This window comes from Sus scrofa, chromosome 1 (genome assembly GCF_000003025.6).
Source record: "Sus scrofa isolate TJ Tabasco breed Duroc chromosome 1, Sscrofa11.1, whole genome shotgun sequence".
Lineage (NCBI taxonomy): Eukaryota > Metazoa > Chordata > Mammalia > Artiodactyla > Suidae > Sus > Sus scrofa.
Window position 1 is genome coordinate 227783893 of NC_010443.5, and position 8202 is coordinate 227792094.

An 8202-nucleotide genomic window follows, 5' to 3' on the forward strand; every position below is an offset into this window, starting at 1 on the left:
CAATAATGTTCCTACATTCTCACATGCAAAAATTGTTCCTTTTAGGACATCATTTCTCTGGTTTTGCTCTTCACTCATTTTCTACCAGCCTGGCTCCTTAGATGACTGAGTACATGGTGAACAATAATGGACGATCGATGGAGAAAGGGTAAAAGTAGGCTAGTTATGAAGGCTCTGGAATCCAGCCTAAAAGCACTTTTTTCTGAAAAGCTTATTTTTAACTCAGTGTTTCTATGACTATATCTTCACAGAACTGGTCATCCACAGGCTGGGTTGAGTAACCAATCTGTTTTTCCTTACAAATCTTTTTTTAAACATTGCAAATGGTTGCCACTCATCGATATTGATGCACTAGGAAAAAATAACTGTTATTTTTAAATATTTGTTCTACCTGCTCTGGAAGACAGTTTCTGTTAAGTAGAAAACTCTCAACTCTGTTGAGACTTAATAGTTTTGGATTTACAAGTTTTGGAGAATTCAAAGTTCTCCAAAAGGAAGCAAGTATATTAAAAAATAGGAAGAGAAGGCACCAGAAAAGGAGCCAACAAGATCATGAAACTTAGGCATGGATGGGCCATAGTGTGGATGAGAAATTCTTAGGATCTTTAGCCAGGGATGGTAAATGTATGGTTTTAGACTGTTTGGTGCTTAATGAAAGTATTGTACCACTACCGACCCCCAACCACATGACTCATGATTTTCAGTAAAGTCAGCCTCAAAATTGTTTATGTGACCTTTAGGATTTAAAGACCCAGAAACTCACAGAAATCATTAGAAGAGTCTCAGATTTCTTTAGTTAGATGGGACATGGAATTACATGCTTAAGCTACATCTCATAGGACAAGAAAGCCCTATCCCATCCAAGTTTATACTGGAACTTAATCACTGATGAAATAATATTTTTAAGGTTTTTACTTTTTCCATTATAGTTGATTCACAGTGTTCTCTCAGTTTCTACTGTACATCAAAGTGACCCAGTCATACATATATATATATACATGTTCTTTTTCTCACATTATCCTCCATCATGGTCCATCACAAGTGACTAGATATGGTTACCTGTGCTATAAAGCAGAATCTCAATGCTTATCAATCCAAATGCAATAGTTTGCATCTATTAACACCAAAATCCCAGTTGAAATAATATTTAAAACAAAATTACTTAAATTCTTTTAGGACTAATCTTAATATTTTGTAATAATGTATTATTTTCTATAAGGAGCAACATGACTCCTAGGAGTTCTGACACCTGAACAAAGCTCATGAGCTTGAAGCAAGAGACTTTCTGAGACTTTCTAGTTCTCTACTTGGGAAGTGGTTCATGAAACTCAACCTAGGAGAAACCAAAGGGTACTCCTCCAAGCCTCCCCTTTCTTTGTGAAGAAATGGTGCCCTTGTAGGCCAAGACTCTGGCAAGGTCTATGCCAGCTTGCCTGATTGCCCTTTGTTAATGAGCACAGTGCTACCTGCATTGGAACTGAATTGCAATGTCTCACCAGCTGGTGAAACAGCTTTGGTCTATAATTCACCTCCTGGCTCCTGGTTCTTATGGCTGATGAATGCAAATCCCCAAGCTTCTCATTCTGAATGGTGCCTATAGTAAAGCTTGGGTCTCACAGTAAATCATCAACTCATAATCCTGCCTTCAGCTGGAATTAAATGTGCCCCTCAGATTTCCCAGTCTGAAGACTCTTGCCAAGACAACAAAGGCCCGCCAGGTGGTTGGGGCTCAAGCAAGCATCTGCTCAGCTTCGTGTTTGACCAAAATGACCACTGGGACACATGTATTCTACAGATGTGTTGTCAGAATCAGCAGCAGCAAGAAAAAAGACAAAGACCCTGACGTCTGCCTTCAAGAGGAACCTGTATGTTGTAATCCATTTCTAAATAAATAATTCCCACATAGATACTCTATCCCTGGGCACAAGATTTCATATTCCTTTTGAAGAGGGCATAGATAATTGAAAAGGAAATATGTGTGAAGGTGGCCAGGTTAGGTATCAAATCAAATTATCAAATTAACATACTGATTGGGCACCCATTCTAATATAATGACTAACTGTTGTAGAGTTCTTTATCTCTTACAATGCTTTTCACATATAGTCTTCATCTGCACATCACAACAGCCCATTAAGGGTAAAACATGTATTACAGATCAGTATTTGTAAGCAGTACTTCCAAAATTCAGCTGTGGGATATACTTTTCCACCAAAAAATGAAGTAAACTATAACTGAGAAATATAAGGAAGCCTTTCAGATCTTAATATTACTAGGAGATTCAAGATTGAGGCCATTCATCAAGTCATTAAAATGACCTATACCACTAAAATAAATTATATGTCACATTACATTATCAGTGTGATATTACCCCTTTTTACCTAAATCTGCAGTGCTAACAAAAACACTTCTTAAAAGTTATAAACTGAGGTTCACACCTAACAAGTCTGGGTTCAAATAAATGTTCAAATTTTAAAAATAGATTAAAGGAGAAGAGTTTACAGTTTTTACTAATAGCTGCAAAAAAAGATTAAAATTCTAAGCAATATAGTAATAGAAGGAAACTATGTATACCTGACAAAGAGAAGTAGATTATTGATGAAGATATTAGAAAAAAAGGAAACAAAATTATCTTTATTTAAACAATATGATTATATCTCTAGAACATCCAAAAGGCTCCTTTCAAAAATCTATTCATAAAGATAATTTTATTAGATGACATGGATAAGTAAGCAAAACTCTACATTTTGAAATCCTCTATCAGTGAGAAATTAAATGGAAAAAATCCCATTCACTAAGGTAATAATACTACAAAATTCCAGGGGACAAATTTAACAGTAAAGGTACAGAAACTATGTGAAAAAAACTATAAACTCTTACTATATAACAGAAAAAAAAAAAATACTCAACACACTGCATTCCTAGAGGAAAAAGAAACAAAAGAAACAAGAGAGTATAATATTTGTAAAGCATATAATAAATGCATCAAAAATAAGTTTATGCATATTAATAATTTATAGCCAATGTTATTTCTCCATTTCAAAGGTAGAAGCACAGATCAGTTTTTTATAAAAATTTAAATATACAATATTTTTAAAGTGAGCCCCAAAACAAATTGAAACAGGAAAATTGAAAATAAATGAAAGCGGTCTCCTAGATAAATGCTAACAAAAAGATATTTAGAGATGTATAGATGGTGATCAGGAAGAAATAGAATTCAAGAAAATTATAGTATGGACTACGTAGTATTTTTAAAGATAAAGTCCACCTAGAAGATTCAATAGTCGTCTACTTTTTATGCATGTAACAAATGGTTTGGAAATATATGAAGAAAAACTTGTTAAAGAGTTCCAAGGAGAAATTGGAAAAGCATGGTGAACAAAAAAATCATAGAGATCTCAGATCCTAGAAGATCAAATGGATTTTTTTCAAGAAAATTTAGAGAAGATTTTAATAACACAGTTAACAAGTTTGATCTCAGATAAATTTAACTATGTACCCCATAAACAAAGAATTCACAATATTTTCAAACATATAGAACATTCATAAAAACTGACGGTATGTTGAGTCACACAAAAACTTTCAGTAAATTCCAAAAAAAGAGAAATATTCATCACAATAGAAAAATTAGAAGTAAAACAGTAACATAAAACCCTCTTCCATCACCAAAAAAAAAAAAAAAAGGCATCTGGAAAATTAAAAATGAACTTTAATTTTTGAATTAAAGAGGAAATCAAAACTTAAATTATGAATGAGATAGAAAGAAAAATGTGAACTCTAAATACCAATGTTTATGGATTGCAACCATTCCACATATTTGTGAAATATATATATATAATGTATATATACATGTTTAGAAAACTAAACTTTCAGCTCAAGAAGTTAAAATAAACATAAATAAAATTGAAACAAAGAAATGTAGATAAAAGCAGAAATTAATCAAAATTAAGTAGCGTTGGTGAATAAGACAAAAAGTTTACTCTTTGAAAAAACTGTAAAACAAACTTCTTACAAGTCAGATTCTGGGAAGTGGAGGAGTGGGGAGAACTGCAAATAGACATCAGTAACTGGTAGGAGAATTTAAATTGTTTAAGTATATTTTTAGTTTATATATATTTCTGTCTTAGAGATCTTGCTCCCAAGAGCAAGGCTGTTTGAACCGTGTTTCCTGACTCAAAGAGGAGCATCTATAAGGCTGTATTACCTTTGACAAGTGATCCTCAACATCTCTAGCTGCTAGGCCAGCCCTGATCCTCTATTCCCTTCTGCCACAGTCCCTAAGCCTGAATGTCCATCCACTGAAAAGAGGGGGCCCTGTGTTACTCTTGTCTATCTCCCAGTCTGCCCAGGACCATTAACACTGTGGTCAGCCCTGTCTTACAAGTGACCACCCACCTTAATGCCTAGCCCTGAGAGCCACTCTTGAGACTGCAAAAATGGAACCCCCTGATTAACGAAACAGACAAACCTAAGAAGCACCTAGAAAATGCAAGGAAAAGAGTGTAGAGAATTTTTTAAAAATCATTTGAGACAAAAATAACTAGACACAAAGAATAAATCAGAAAAATCTGGTCAATGAAGACAGAAAGGAGAACAATGGAATAAGGAATAATCAAGGATAAATGAAAAGAAAAAAAAAAAAAAAAAAAACTTTAGACTGAGAGAGGTGACTCTGCTCCAGGCAAATAACTAAGAGGGTATCCATGCCTATTTAAATGCAGTAAATATTTACATTTTAAAGTAAAGAATCTTTAGACATCCAACCTATCAGTAAATCCTGATTGTTTTTCTTTTAAAATATAGTGTATCCAGGATTCACCTGCTTTTCTCTGTTGCTACCACCCCAGCCCAGAAAATAGTGCCCTTCAATATTGCTTTAGTCTTATAACTGAGCTCTTTGCTTCTGCTCTTGTTCCCTACAGACTATTCTCCAGCCAAGACCCAGAGAAAAACTTTTACAACTCAAATCATAACATGTATTTGCTCTGCTCAAACCCTTCTGGTGGCTTCCCATTATATTCCAGAGAGTAAAATATAAAACATAACAATATTCCACAGGATCTGACTTTCCCACCCCAAATCTCTCTTGACCTTCTTTCCTGCCACTCACCACCACCCCCAATGCCTATACCAGGGCTCACCCCTCATTACCTAAAATGACCTCTTTGCTGTTCCTTCCCAGTTATGTGCCACCTCAGTGCTTTTGATCCTGCAGCTCCCTCTGCATGCAATGCTCTTCCCCAAATGTCCACATGGCTGACTCCTTCCCTTCCTTCAAAAGAGGTCTGGATTTTGCCCTTGGCTGCTACAGGATGATAACCAGGCCCCAGGAATGTCTTGCCTAGTAGGAATGCCTTTGTTTGTCTGGAGGCTTTGGTCACTGGACAATCTAACAATGTGATTTATGATGGGGCTTTGGGCCATATCAGTTCTGACTTCCAGAAGGACTGGAGTCTAAAGGTGTTAGCTCAGCTTCAAGGAAAATAGATATCAAAGACAGGCAGGCAGTATGTAATTCAACCCAAGAAAAATACCAGTCACCAAAGGTTCAGGTGAGCATCTCCAGCTGGCAATACTCCATGTGTACCATAACACACTGTGGTCGTGAGAAGACAATGTCATGGGGACTCCATGGAGAGTGGACAACAGGAAACGTCCCATTTAGATCCTTCTAATACTCTACCCTATGTATCTCTTCCTTTGTCTGGTTCTAATTTGTATCTTTTCCCTGCAATAAAAACTAAAGGGTATTATCCCCAAATCCATGAGCATAATACCCTTTACTGAGTCCTGTGAGTCCTTTTAGAGAATTATCAAATCTGAGGGTAGTTAGAAGAATGCCCTCAACCTGCAATTTTTGTCATATGTGAAGGTAGTCTTGTGGGAACTTTACCCTTAGACTTTGCAGCTTAGCTAACTCTGGGTAACTGGGTTATTGTCTTCTCCCCACGCCTAACTCAATTAGGTTGTCAGCTTCACAGGTTTTGGTTCACTGCTGTATTCTTAGAGCATAGAACTGTATGTTATACGGAGAGAGAATGAGCACAATAAATATTTATTAAATTGATTAATTAATCCAAGAAGATAAAACAATTCACCTTTGAGGGAAAAAAATGCATTGACTTTTGTAACAATCAATGCTGGAAGACAATAAAATGCTATTTACTAGATTTCAGGGGAAAAAAATAAAATTTATTATCCAAGAATCCCATACCCCACCAATTTCTTGTTCCTATGTGAAGATGCAAAAAAAAGTCATATGCGAATATGTGTGATTACGAAAGAAGGGCAACAATATAGCTTTCCTTGATAAAGAAGAAGAGGCTTTTCAAAGACTTTTACGAAAACACTGAAAGATGAGCCAAATCCCAAGAAAAGAGAAAACAGTAATAGTTAATATTACTATTAACTTACTATGTCATTACAATGTGCTACACACTCTCCTGGGTGCTTCATTTACATTTCTTTGTGAAAACCAATGAGATAGCTACTATTATTATTCCCTATTTCTAGGAAAGAAGATGAGACAGAGAGAGGTTCACTTTCCTGCTCAAAACCATACAGCCAAAAAGAGGTAGCACCAGAATTTGAACACTAGCACTCTGCCTCCAAATTTCATACTCCTAGCCCTTGCACTATACTGCCTTTAATAAACCTTTAAACATAATTACAAAAGTTAATTGATGAGTCTAAATAATTCACTTATTATTACAAACTAAACACTAGAGTTTTTACTTCAAATACAGTACAGAACTCAAGAAAAGATAAATGAAGATTAAAACATAGAGAACACATTTTTTAAAGCAAAAATACCAAACACATTGCCTATAAAGCAGAATCAAAATTGTTTTCATTTTGATGTTGATTAGATAAATATAGACTTAAGAATGTTCTTTTAAAAGAGCTTTAATGTAATGACAAATAAAATATTTAAAAGGATATCTAACTTTGATTCAAATCAAACTTCCAGAGAAGGCATCTAAAAATGCTAGAGAGTTGTCAGGGCAGAAGCTTCAGGGCAGCAGAAGCAGCTCCTTGGCCCAAGATGCCTAGAATACCAGCCTGTCCTTCCTGTCCCCTTCCTTGGCCTTTCATGAAATAGAAAAGATTTATAAAAATAAATCACTTGGAGTGCTTATCCAAGATGTGACATAAGAGACTACTGAACTCCCTTCTTCCCATGGACACATCAAATGTACAGGTGTGCATGGAGCAATTCTCTCTGAAATAAATCCATAAACTAGCTGAGCAACACCTACACAGCAGGCAAATGTGAAAATACCTACATCAAAATAGAGCCTTACTGTCTTCCTCCCTGGAGACCAGGTAATCCAGAGGGTGCCTCCATCACTTACTCACTGCAAATCACTAATACCTTCCTGGAAGGAGATTGGACACACATTTATGCTCCAGTTTTTGCTGCCACCGAAAGGTAGCTGCCACCAAAAGGATGGGCCCCTGGATCTTCTGGCTCTGATAGCTAACAGGGCTTGCATTCATAAGCCCTACAGGATCATAGAAAACAAGCAGTTTTTGACAGACACAGAATCACCACACACACACACACCACACACACACACACAGCTACATACCCAAGAAAAGTGCAGAAGGTGCAGGCAAAAAATGCCCATCTCCCAGGTTCTCTCTGGAAAGTGCTTAACAACATACTTCCCAGCTGCTATCTGAGGGCCCAGCTACCAAACAATCTGCATGTAGGTGCTGACTGCCTCCCGCTTAGGATACTGACAGGTCTTGGTACTCCCTTACCTACTGGGAAGCACCAAAAACAGAGAAGGTGGCTTGGAATTCACAAAACTTTGAGAAATACCTAAGAGCTCAGGCCAGGCTAACTGATGAAGTTTATCTCCCACATGAGATCATGCTGTCAAGACTGGGAGAGGTAGTTTTTTTATCTAATGCATAGAAACAAACACAGAGGAAAATGAAGAAACAGAGGAACATGCTCCAAACAAAATAACAATACAAAATTCCAGAATAGACCCTAATCAAGTAGATGAGTGACAGCTTGAGAGTTCAAAATAACAATCATGAAGATGCTCACTGAGATCAAGAGAACAAAACAAAAACAAAGTGAGAATTTCAACAAAGAGAAAATATTTTTAAAGTACCAAACAGAAATCAAAGAGTTGAAAAATAAAATAATAATTGAACTGAAAATTCAATAGAGGAGTTCAACAACAGGTC